The following is a 12,607-nucleotide window of genomic DNA, read 5'->3' as shown; positions in this document are numbered from 1 at the left end:
TTTACTTCACCATGCTTCGTTTTTTATGCAATTAGAATTAAACACGTGTTATTGTTTTTTATTTTATTTAAAATAAAATAATTATCCGTGTTATTTTGTGAATCTGTTTCTGTTAAAGGTTTTCTTTTTTTAAGGAATGTTTCACTTAAATTTAAAATCTTTATTTTTGTATGAATTGGACAAAAATATTTATTACACACTTTTACGAATCAGAAAATTCCTTCTATTCCTAAATATTACATAGATCTCTTTCTACTTTTTATATTTATTATGATTAAATTCCTCTTTGACATTGAAATTTAAAATCATACAAATACCGGGAAAAAATAGAGCAAAACTTCGTATATTTAAAATAATAATTATTAGTATTTTCAAATTATTGTAAAAACCAATAAAAAAATCTTTTCAACAACTGATAGTCAAACTAATGCATTACAATTTATTGTATTATATGTTTTTTAAAATATTTTTATTTTTTTGAATAATTTGAATGATTACCCTTCAATTAATTTGCACCACAGGAACTAAAATGATTAATTTTTTATGCCAAATTTATCGTTTGTTTTATTGTTCCTTCTGTATTTTAGTATTTTTTTTTTCACCACAGAAAATAAAATGATTAACTTTTGTACTTTTTTTTATTAAAGATGTTTTTCTTCTAATCTTCAATCAAGTTGGCGTTCCCAATCATGTCTCTTTTAAAGGGAGTGATAAATATTTTATCATTCAATTGAGAATGTTTAATAATCTTGATTTTTTTTTTATTGTGAAAGGTTTTAAATGTGACGTGTTCATAAAATAGGAGATAGTTTACATGAATCAATATACAAGTTTTTCTTAAGAAGGATCTTTAATAAATGGCAACATTCCTTCTCTGCTTGGGTTGTATTTTTCTTTATTCGGAGTTTTAGAAAACTATTGATTTTTATTACAAAAATAAAGAAAACTTAATTACTTAAAATGATAATATTTCAAATGTTAAAGGAACCCTAGTAGTTCTACCAATTATTTCTTGAGATAAGGTAAGTTTTTTCATCCTAGCTCTTTCGAACCTTAAATATGTTTTCTTCCTTTTATGGGTTCTCTTTGAAATGCATGTGGGTTTTCTTCGCTCTCATGAACTCTAAGTGTGTTAATAAATCCAACTATATCACTATATTATTAATTTGATCCTTTTGTGGGTATAGATAAGTGTTCGGTGGTAGGTGGATTTTGGAAAGTGGTGGAAAGTTTAAGAGTGTGTTTGGATAGAGTATTTTAATGAAGCAATTCATTTTTTTGAAGAATTTAGATTTTTTTGTAATGAAATGCTTTCTTTAGATAGAGAAATTAAAAAGCATTTCAAATGCAAGCATTTTTTTGAAGGATTTCAATTAGCTAAATTAGTAGAAATTCAAATACCCTCAAAATAGGTGGAATTTGAAATTCTTCTCACTCAACCTCACATTCTAGACGATTCGGACGGGCACGATGATCCAGACGTGCCCGACGACCCAGACAAGCCCGACGACCCGGACGGGCTTGACAACCCAGACAGGCCCGACGACCCGGACGTGCCCGACGAACCAGACAGGCCCGTTGACCCAAACAGGCCCGATGACCCAAACAGATCTGACGACCCAAATGGGACCGACGATCCAGACAGGCCCGATGACCCGGACATGCCTAACGACCTAGACGAGCCAGACAACCCGGACGAGCCTGACGACCTGGACGGGCCCGACGACCCAAACGAGCCCGACGACTCAGACATGCCCGATGACCCGGAAGTGCGGGACGATGCGGACAGGCCCGACAACCCGAACGAGCCCGACGACCCGAACAGGCCTGACGACCCAGACGGGCCTGACAACCTGGACGGACGCGACGACCCAGACAGGCCCAACGACCCGAACAGGCCCGACGACCCAGATAGGCCTGACGACCCAGACGGGCCCGACAATCGAACATGAACGATGACCTAGATGGGCCCGATGACACGAACGGTCCCGACGATCCAAACGGGCCCGACGACTCTTACGGGTCGGACTATCCGGACTGGCATGACGGTTTGAAATGGCCCGTACGAGTTGTCGGGCCCGTTCGACTCTCGGGCCCGTCTAGGTCGTCGGGCCTGTCCAGGTCGTCAGACGTGTGCAAGTCGTCGGGCCCATCCGATTTCTCGGGTCCATCCTAGTCGTTGGACTCGTCTGGGTCTTCGGGCTCGTCTGGGTGTACGGGCCCGTCCGGGTCATCGAACCCGTCCGAGTATTTGGACTCGTCCGGGTATTCGGACCCGTCCAGGTATTCGGCCTCGTCCGAATTGTCGGGCTCGTCCAGGTCATTGGGCCGGTCCAGGTCTTTGGTTTGTCCAAGTCGTTGGGCCCGTCTTGATCGTCGGGCTCGTTCGAGTCGTCGGACCCGTCTAGAGCATTAGGCCAATGACCTAGACAGCTTGGACCGGGCCATATTGACGAACTTGACGGCACAATCGTGTAGTATGGGCCGTCAGGCCTTTAGATCATCGGGCCACCTAGCCTGTCTGGGCTTCCCAGTCGGTCCAGCTCGGGTGGGTCATCGGGTCTAACCAATTCGGTTGCGTAGTTGGGTCTGCCCGACCCATCTGGGTTGTCGAGCATGTTTCCAAATTTATCATGTACTCAAAACATAATTAAGCGTAAAATAAATATTGTTAAAATTAAATTTTATCTCACGATAAATTCAATTTTTTTTTCCAAACAAGAAATTGAAATGTAAGGTATTTTAATTTCCTTATCCAAACAAGTTATTTAAAAAATGAATGGAATTTAATTACAAGCAATTCAAATACAAAACATTTCAATTTCTAAGCATTGTTAAAATGCTTCATCCAAACACATTGTGTTTGGATGAGGCAATTCAAGAGGGTGATTCATTTATTTGGAGAATTTGAAATTCTTTGCAATGAAATGCTTTGTTTGGATAAAGAAATTAAAAAGTATTTAAACTGAATGCATTTTTTTGAAGTATTTCAATTACCTAAATTAGAAGAAATTCAAATACCTTCAAAAAATGTGGAATTTGAAATTCTTCTCACTCAACCTCACACTTTGGACTTAATCCCAAACGAACCCGGCAAACTCGACAACCATGATAGGTTGGGCTGGCCAAACGATCCAAACGGATCAGACCGACCTGACGACACAAATAGGTTGAGCAGGCCCGACAACCTAGACGAACGGGGTTGACTTGATGACACATATGGATCGGGCAGGCTTGACAACTCAAACAGGTCGATCAAGCCTGACAACCCACATCGCCTAGGTAGGCCCGATGACCAAGATGTGTCGGGCTGGTCCAACAGCCCAAACGGATCAGACTGGCCCTACGACATAAACAGGTCAGGCGGGCCCGACGATCCTAACAGGACTGACGACCTAGACAAGCCGAGTGGGCTCGAAGACAAAGATGGGTTGAACTGACCTGACAACTAAGATGGGTTAGCAGGTCCGACGACCTAGAGGTGTTGGGCGGGCCTGACGACCCAAACGTGTCGGGAGGCCCAAACCCGACCGAGCCGTTGACCCGACAAGTCTGACCGACTCGTTTCCAAATTTATCATGAACACAAAACATAATTAATCCTAAAATAAATATTAACAAAATAAAATTTTATCTCACAAGAAACTCAATTATTTTATCCAAACAAGAAATTGAAATGTAAGATATTTAAATTTCTTTATCCAAACAAGTTATTTAGAAAATGAAGAAAATTTAATTGTAAGCAATTCAAATACAATGCATTTCAATTTCTCAGCATTGTTGAAATGTTTCTTCCAAACAGAAGATAAGAGTATTTTGTAAGGTGGGGGAACTTGAAACCTAACTAATTGCATGTTAAAATTCGTTTTGAATGTTTGGTATATAAAATTGTGATTGTTTGCATGGAACTAAGAAATAGTGTTAGGAATTAAGTGTTGAAATGTGGATAATACCCAAACAGGTTGAATGTGATATTCTGTTGAAATTAAGGAAATATAATTTGAGTTCAAAACGGGATTTGATTTAGCTATAAACATGTTGTTTTGCTGGAGTTGGTATTTATTGTGGTCTGTGTAAATTTGGTGAACTGGGTTGAAAAATTGGTTCTTAATTATGATTGGAAAAAGTTTTATTGAAATCGGAAAAAATTTTAAAACAGTATATTAAATCAATTATACAAATTGATTCTTTGTTCGGCCGATAGTAAGAACCATCAAGAATCATGCACCGATGCTTAGATTCAAATAATTGAGTTTAGAGAATTTGTGATAGTAAAAGTCACAAAGAAGCATGCATCAATGCTTAGATTTAGATAATTTAGTCTAGAGAGTTTGTGATTGTATGCTTGATTTTTCTATGAATGTTTGAAATACACTACTTTATGACGAAATCAATTTAATTGTTATATGTTTATTTCTTTTATAAACTAGCCTACCTTCTATTGTGTTTGTGTTTGTTGTTATTCTTTTGTAATGATTACATTTACTAGTGTGAGCATATGAGAAAATGTTGGTGGATTTATCTTAGGAGAAAGATGTTGATGTAGTTGTATAGATATAGGATCGTGAGAGCTAGGTTTAACTTTTATCTTTTGAAAGTGGTTGTAGTTATTTGGTTAGCTTTTAGTTACTCAAAATATGTTAATGTAAGACATGTTATACGCTAATATAGTTATTTTGGATAATTATAATAATTATGTGTTTGTTTCTAACTCTTTTCTGGAATATCAGATATGTGAAATTTCATTTAGTAATATTGCACTATTAAATTGAATGTTACAAAAGTTGATTGCAATTATTTTTCAATTAGCATAATCAGAATTTAATGTTAGACTGTGTTTCCTTTGTTAATAGGTGTTTTTTTTTTTCTAATGTCAACACCGTGCCTTTTTATTAATTTAGAGTTATTTTTTTATTGATGTCATTTTTTTGTATCAGTGTCACTATTTTTTGTTTTATGAGCATTTGAATGTTAGACAATTTATTACAAGGGTTAATTATGTTTTTGGTCCCTGAATTATTAAGCAATTTTGGTTTTAGTCCCTCTTCTAAAATTTGCTCTAAATAATCCCCGTCCTTTCAAAATTCATGGGATTAGTCCTCGATATCTAACATTGTTAATATTTTTTTAAACGTAGCAAACGGTATCTTATGTCAACAAATCTATTTAAACATGTGACAATTTTTTTAATTAAAAAATAAAATTGATTTTCCAGCTAATCTTCTTCTCCTTTGTTAGGCTAGGTTTCTCTCCCAAATCTCCATTAGAGCTTCTCTCGCTCCTTCCATTCTGCAAAATCCAAAGACACAACAAATCTTCATCTTTTTCTTCTCTCTCGCGTGGGATGTAGCTTCCCCTTGTCTCCCCATTCGAGCACGCAGACACCGTTGAAGCGCTCGCTGACGTTGTTGTCACACCTTGCATATATTGTTTTTCTTCCGCGCGCGAGAACCCTAATCTAGCCACCACTCCACAACTACAACTGTTTTGTCCGTTCAGAGGTTCCGCTGGTGACGCCGCTTGGGGTCAAAGTGCTTGCCTGCGTCAACCACGTCAGCCACTGCGTGAAACCCTTTATTTCTATTTGCTCACACGTGTTCTCCTTCAAGCTTCCATGGCTTCTTCCTTCCGCGGGGCACACGGGATCCACTACTGTTAGCACAACGACGTTCGCAATCGGAGGCACCAATTACCCATTTAATTGTTTTTGTTTTTTTTCTGATTAGTTATTCTTCTTGATTTTGGGTTGTTTTTATTGATGATGAAAATGTGAGCTTTGGGTTGTAATTCATGAGTGTGCGTATTTGAGGATGAAGATTCTCTGTGTTGGTTTTGTGAAAATGAAAAAAATGTAGTGTGTTTTTGTGTTTATTGGCATTGATGGAAGAATATGTGGTTGTGTTGGGTGATGGAGACAAAGGGTGAAAGTGGAATGAGATAGAGGTGATGTTTTGGAGGAAGGGGAAGCAACATCGGAGATCCAGGTGGAGCTGCCCCACAGAAGGTGAAAAATCAATTTTACTTTTTAATTAAATAATTTGTCACATGTTTAAATAGAATTGATGATGGAGAATACTGTTTGCCACGTTAAGAAAGATATTAACAGTGTTAGATATTAGGGACTAATCCCATGAGTTTTGAAAGGATAGGGATTATTTAGAGCAAATTTTAGAAGAGGGACTAAAACCAAAATCGCTTAATAATTCAGGGACTAAAAACATAATTAACCCTTATTACAAACTACTCGTTTATAATTTACGGGTCTTTGATTAGTTGGAAAACTTCTCTCCAACTAACAATGACTTTTTTATCACAAAGACAAAGTACATGTGTTTTTTGATGATTTAGTCTCAATCTATTTCCTACTATTGTTCACAACTAAATCAACTCAATGTGATTTTTTTTCAGGGTCAACAAATACTTGTTTTTGGATCTAACTAGGGTGTTTTCACGTGTAAGTGTCGATGGAAAAAAATATATTGATGTAAAGGTTGCTAATTTTACGAACCAATTTCCCCTAAACATTCAACGAATTCAATATCTTTCTTACTTAGATTTCAATAAGAATCTCGTGCATAACAAGTTTGTATTATGTTTCTTTTCATTTTTTGTTAAAGATGGAAGTGGAAACACAATGACACTAGATGATGTGTGAGGTAAACAATGTACAAACCCAAAGTGGTAGGTGTGATGATAAGAGAAATTGTAATCAAATAAGAAGAACAACCAAGGAAAGTAAATGAAAGCGGTAACCCAAATTGCAACAACCAACATTGAATTGACCATTTGTTTTATTCGTTACGTTTCTTATAATGTATGTATTCTTCCACAATTTGTCACTCCCATAAAATAAAAAACAAACTTTTTTTTTATATTTTCCAACTCTTCCTAGACAATTACAAGATTTGAGTTTAAATTTTGAATCAGTTACATGTTAAACCTATAATTGCCTTAAAACTACCCTTAACAGTTTTAGAGTCCATGTGGCTTAAGTAGTTGATATCCATTAAGTTTTTCAAAGTAGATATTGCTTTTGTCTTCTCAATTTACTTTTTTTTTATTTCGATCGATAATTGTTCTATGATTTTCTTTCTTCCTTGATCGACGTTCTAACATGGGTTAATAACCTGCTTCAAGCGAGTTACAAGTTTGTCTTATGGTGTCCTTCACTTACACCATATATGTAAAATATTAAGTGTGGGGCTTTTTGTTTTTTGTTCTTCTTATAAGGCTTGGCCTTCAGTCGATCAAGCAATATAAGGCTTGATCATTAAATGATTGAGTGATTAAGGCTTGACCTTCGATTGATTGCACAAGACATATTCCACTAGCTTTTAGTCCCACAACAACTCTTGACATTGGTGAAAATGACTACAGAAAATATATGGTTGAAGGGTGGGATTTAGTAAGGGAAGTATACATATTTGTGATAGTTTAAGTGCAATATATTTGACTAAAGAACATGGGTAAAACAAGACATATTGATGTTAGATGTAATTTTCTTCATATTACACTCACGAGAGAATTGAAGTAAAGGCAATCAACACCAGTGACAATCTTCCAAATATTTTTATAGAGCTACTTCATGGCCAAATTGTTTGGTTTAGTTAAATGTAAATTACTACTAGTAATTGGAGAAGAAAGATGTATTCCAAGATAGAATTTATAATTTTTTGTTTTTTTAACTTCTTTTAAGCGTGTTTTATAATTTTTTTGTTAGAGCGTCTAATTATATAAACATACCATGACTAACTCAAAATATTTTGCAACCACTTATAAGAAAAGTCTCTACTTATTAGATACATATCAAAGTATAATAACAATACTTCTAAATTCTTAATTGTAAATATACCAAATATTATTTCATATTTATTTTAAGGTTAAATATGTTTTTAGTTTTTAAATTTGATGATAAATTTAGAGTTTATCATGTTTTAAATTTAGATATATTTTGGTTCCTAAACATTAAAAATGAATAAATATAATATTTTTAACTTAAGTGCATGAAATTATTTTAACATATTATATAATGTTTTAGGTTGACGTTTGATATATTCACATCATTTGACACGGTTAGACTCAAATGGTCAGTGGCGGAACTTCATACAATAAGTTGGGAGTGCCAAAATTTTGGTTAAATTATTATTTGGTCCATTTTTTTGTCTAAAAATATTGGTCCTATAGTGTTTTTTAGTTTCAATTTGGTCTGGATCTCATAAAATTAATGCAATTTTATCTTTTTCGTTAAATTTTTTCAAGCGGAACAAAGATTTTTCATCAAAATTGATACTACGATTATGCCAATTATACCAACAAAGCAAATCATTCACAACTTCAATTTTAATGAAAAATTATTAATTTGATTTAATAAATTTAACGAAAAAGGACAAAATTACATATTTTTTTAAAATTTGGATCAAATTGAGATTAAAAAAGAAATTAGATGACCAACTTAATATTTTTGAACGAAAATAGAAACCAAAAGAGTAATCCTAAATTTTTTATATAAACTAGTCAAAACATTGTATTTACTTTTTTTATGATAATAAAAAATAATAAAATTACAATAATTATTATTATAATTATAAAATTAGATATAAATAATTTTTATAATTTTAGTATAATTAATGCTTCAATTTTAAAAAATAAAAAATAATTAAATTAAACAAATAACCATTTAAAAATAATATTAATAAAATAATTATTTTTATTTAAAAAATTAAATTAAAAAATAAATGTGAAAAAGAAAACATAAAAAATATAAATGTGTAAATATTTATTAAAATATTAAATTTAAAAAATATATTTAAAATCATATATTAAATTAAATTTAACAAAAAAAAATTGGGGGGGCCATGGCCCCCCTTAGTCCCAACGTAGTTCCGCCTCTGCAAATGGTAGTCTGAAATACCGTTTAACAACTAACAAAATATAACATTGTTCGATTAAAATGATTACATTAATTATTTTTAAAATTTGAGATAAAAATATCTCAAAACTTTTTTAAGAAAAGACAAATTCTAATTTTACATCCAAATTCAAAAACTAAAAACACATTTAACCATTTATTTTATTATTGTTTTAACGAATTTTGTTTCGTTGTATTTGTGACGTCCCATTTAGATAGATTAATCCAATAAACAAAAACGTCGCACAGTTATAATATTTTAAGGGCAACGCGAACAAAAGAAAACGGAGTTCAAGAGTGTACTTTAACAGTCATCCATAGGAGTACTTAGAGAGAAATTTGGGCATACAACCATGCCATAAACAAAACAATTCTAAGGTTTAGAAGTTATGCAAAAGGAATGCCCTAGGAGCATGGAACTACAAGGCACTAGGGCCATAGAACATCTTCAAAAACCACAACAACGGGCCCACTAGGCTGCACCGCTACCACCATCAAGCCTACCTCCAGAAGTATTCCCATCTGCTCCCACCAATGGTGATCATCGCAAAAGAGAAAACAAAACAGAAACACACACAAACATGCAAGGGTAAGCTAGTGTAATATAATACTTATCAGGGCATAAAGGAATAAATACATAAACATTCCAGACATACAACACAGAGGCACATAGATCGTGTTATGGTAAATAAGCAAGACACTAGGACTCTATTATCCGGATACATATGTTAAGATCGGATTCACCGGACGCTTGCACTTGTGGTGGCCTCTACTGCTCTGCAGAGCCATTGCCAATGGGTTTCACCCTACCACTCACAAGGTTAGCCTTTAAGCGTCTAAGGCCATTATCCTGCCAGAGACTAGGGCCTCCCGCTACTCTCACCACTTGGGTCAGCTTGCTCTACCTGAGACTCACTGACCCTTTAGAGTTTCGGGATGCGATCCTTACTTGAATCCATATCTTAACATATACACTACACGCCACCATAAAGTCTCCCCACGAGACTCATGGAATTACGCCTATCACATACAATTTTTATGTTTCTCATACTACAACCACCACTTACATCTCATACATTCCATTGTCATGTTAAAGCATCACGAACCCACAACCCATGATAAATTCCATACCAAGCATGCCAATTTCGTTTATAAATCCAAAACACCCAAGCATATTCACTCATATCATATTTAAGGGAAAAATCAAAACAATGCATGCAATAAATCATTTAACAGCCAAGGAAACATGACACCCACTCGCACACTCGCTCAGGCGAGACGCTGACCTTCGAGATGCAGCGGATTCTCGCCCAAGCGAGATAAGCTAAAGGGGTCTCCACGAATTCTCGCTCAGGCGAGATGCTGTCTTCACAGAACACAGCGGATTCTCGCTTAAGCGAGACGCGCGACATGGGTTTTTCACGATTTCTCGCTCAGGCGAGACCTCCTCGCCTGAGCGAGACATGGCGTCGCTCAGAACGTGGACAGGTCGCCTAGGCGAGCTCTCGTGGTGGTGAGTACCCTGATACTCTCGCCTAGGCGAGACAAGCTCGCTTGGGCGAAAATAGCAGCGTTCACCACTGTCAACCCACATGCAGCGGCGGGAACTGCCCAGATCCACTCCCAAACCCACATGCAAACCCATATCATTCGATAAAAACATACTAGGCACGCATACGAACTCAAAACGACCACAAACAACCCAGAAACACTTAAGATCGAAGAGTCTAGCTTCCCTTACCTTCGTTTGAGCACTACAAGACAACAGACCCTAACTGTGTAGCACAGCGGCTCCAAGAGCTAAGGCAGAGAACTGAAACTGGAAAAAGGGGTACAAAACGAAGTTAAGAACTCGACCCCAACTTGACCCACGCGTTTTAAAAACAAAGTGAGGAGGAGAAGAAATGGACAAGGAGCTCTAAAGCTTAACTTACCTGGAAAAAGAAAGGGGTTTTCTAGCTCGAAGGCGGACAAGCTTCGTGCCCTAGCAAAGCTCCTGCTGAAGGACAGAGAAGAAGGGTGTTTCTGAAATGGAAGACAAGACGCAAATGAGTGAAAAATTGTAGGGTATGGGGTCCTTCTGTAGGGCAGGGCCTTGGGCCTCCGAAAAGGCCAGGCCCATTACATGAAACTGAAAAAGAAGGCTTACAATATCTCCCCAACAACAAAAATTTTTCGTCCTCGAAAAATTAGACTTACCAGAACAGATGCGGGTATGAACTCCTCATGTCCTCCTCTAGCTCCCAAGTAGCGTCACCTGTCCTCCGGTCCCAGATGACCTTCACGAGACTAGTGGCTCTTCCCTTACGCTCCTTCACTTGGCGGTCCTCTATAGCCACGGGCTGTACCACTACTTGGAGATTCTCCCTGACTTCCACATCTTCAGCCTCCAAGACATGCGATGGATCAAAAACATACTTCCGTAGCTGTGAAACGTGAAAGACTGGGTGTAGATTAGCCAACTGGGGTGGCAACGCAACCTCATAAGCCACGGGCCCTATCCTCCTCAAGATCTGATACGGACCCAAAAACTTAGGAGACAACTTCCTTGAGCGGATAGCCCTCCCCACACCAGTGGTTCGGGTCACCCTCAAGAATACATGCTCCCCAGCCTTAAACTCTAGGGGTCTTCTCCTTCGGTCTGCATAGGCCTTTTGCCGACTCTGGGATGCTTGCAACCTGTCTCTCACTAACTGCACCTTCTCTGTGGTCTGTTGCAACACTCTGGTCCAACCAAAACCGACTCACCGTCCTGGTACCAACACAAAGGAGTCCTACATCTCCTCCCATACAAAGCCTCATAAGGTGCCATCCCTATACTCGCTTGGTAACTGTTGTTGTATGTAAACTCCACCAACGGTAACACCTCATCCCAACTACCCAGGTGGTCCAAGATACACGTCCTCAACAAGTCCTCCAAGGACTGAATCACCCTCTCTGACTGGCCATCCGTTTGAGGATGATAAGCAGAACTCATCCTCAACCTGCTACCCATAGCCTCCTACAGTGCCTGCCAGAACCTGGAAGTGAACCGGGGGTCTCTGTCAGACACTATGCTACTAGGCACTCCATGAAGTCTCACTATCTCATGGATGTAGAGCTGAGCCAACTTGGTCATAGACATCCTGAGATTCACAGCTAAGAAGTGAGCACTCTTCGTTAACCGATCCACCACTACCCATATAGCATCATGTCCTCTCACGGTGCGAGGCAAGTGGGTAACAAAATCCATGGCTATGCTATCCCACTTCCACACCGGGATGTCCAAGGGTTGAAGCGTTCCACTGGGTTTCTGATGCTCCACCTTCGCCTTTTGACAAGTCAAGCAAGCCGATACAAACTGTGCAACTTCCTTTTTCATGCCCTGCCACCAAAAGTTCTCCTTGAGGTCTTGGTACATCTTAGTCATGCCAGGGTGCAGACTAAGACGACTCTTGTGTCCCTCCTCAAGGATCAACTTTCTCAACTCTGCATCTTCTGGTACACAAACCCTGCCTCTGAACCTCAACACACCATCACTGCCCAAGGCGAACTCCTTAGCCTGATTTGATCCCAGTAGCTCTTTCACCTTCTGTAGACTAATATCCGTTGCTTGTCTCTCCCTGATTAAGCCCAGAAAGTCACTAGATATAACCAAGGTGCTACATCTAATGAATTCCGGTTCCAACTCAAACTGTAGCTTCATGTCTCTGAAGCTCTC

This window comes from Vigna unguiculata, chromosome 4 (assembly GCF_004118075.2).
Source record: "Vigna unguiculata cultivar IT97K-499-35 chromosome 4, ASM411807v1, whole genome shotgun sequence".
Lineage (NCBI taxonomy): Eukaryota > Viridiplantae > Streptophyta > Magnoliopsida > Fabales > Fabaceae > Vigna > Vigna unguiculata.
Note: the sequence above shows the minus strand (reverse complement) of the source record.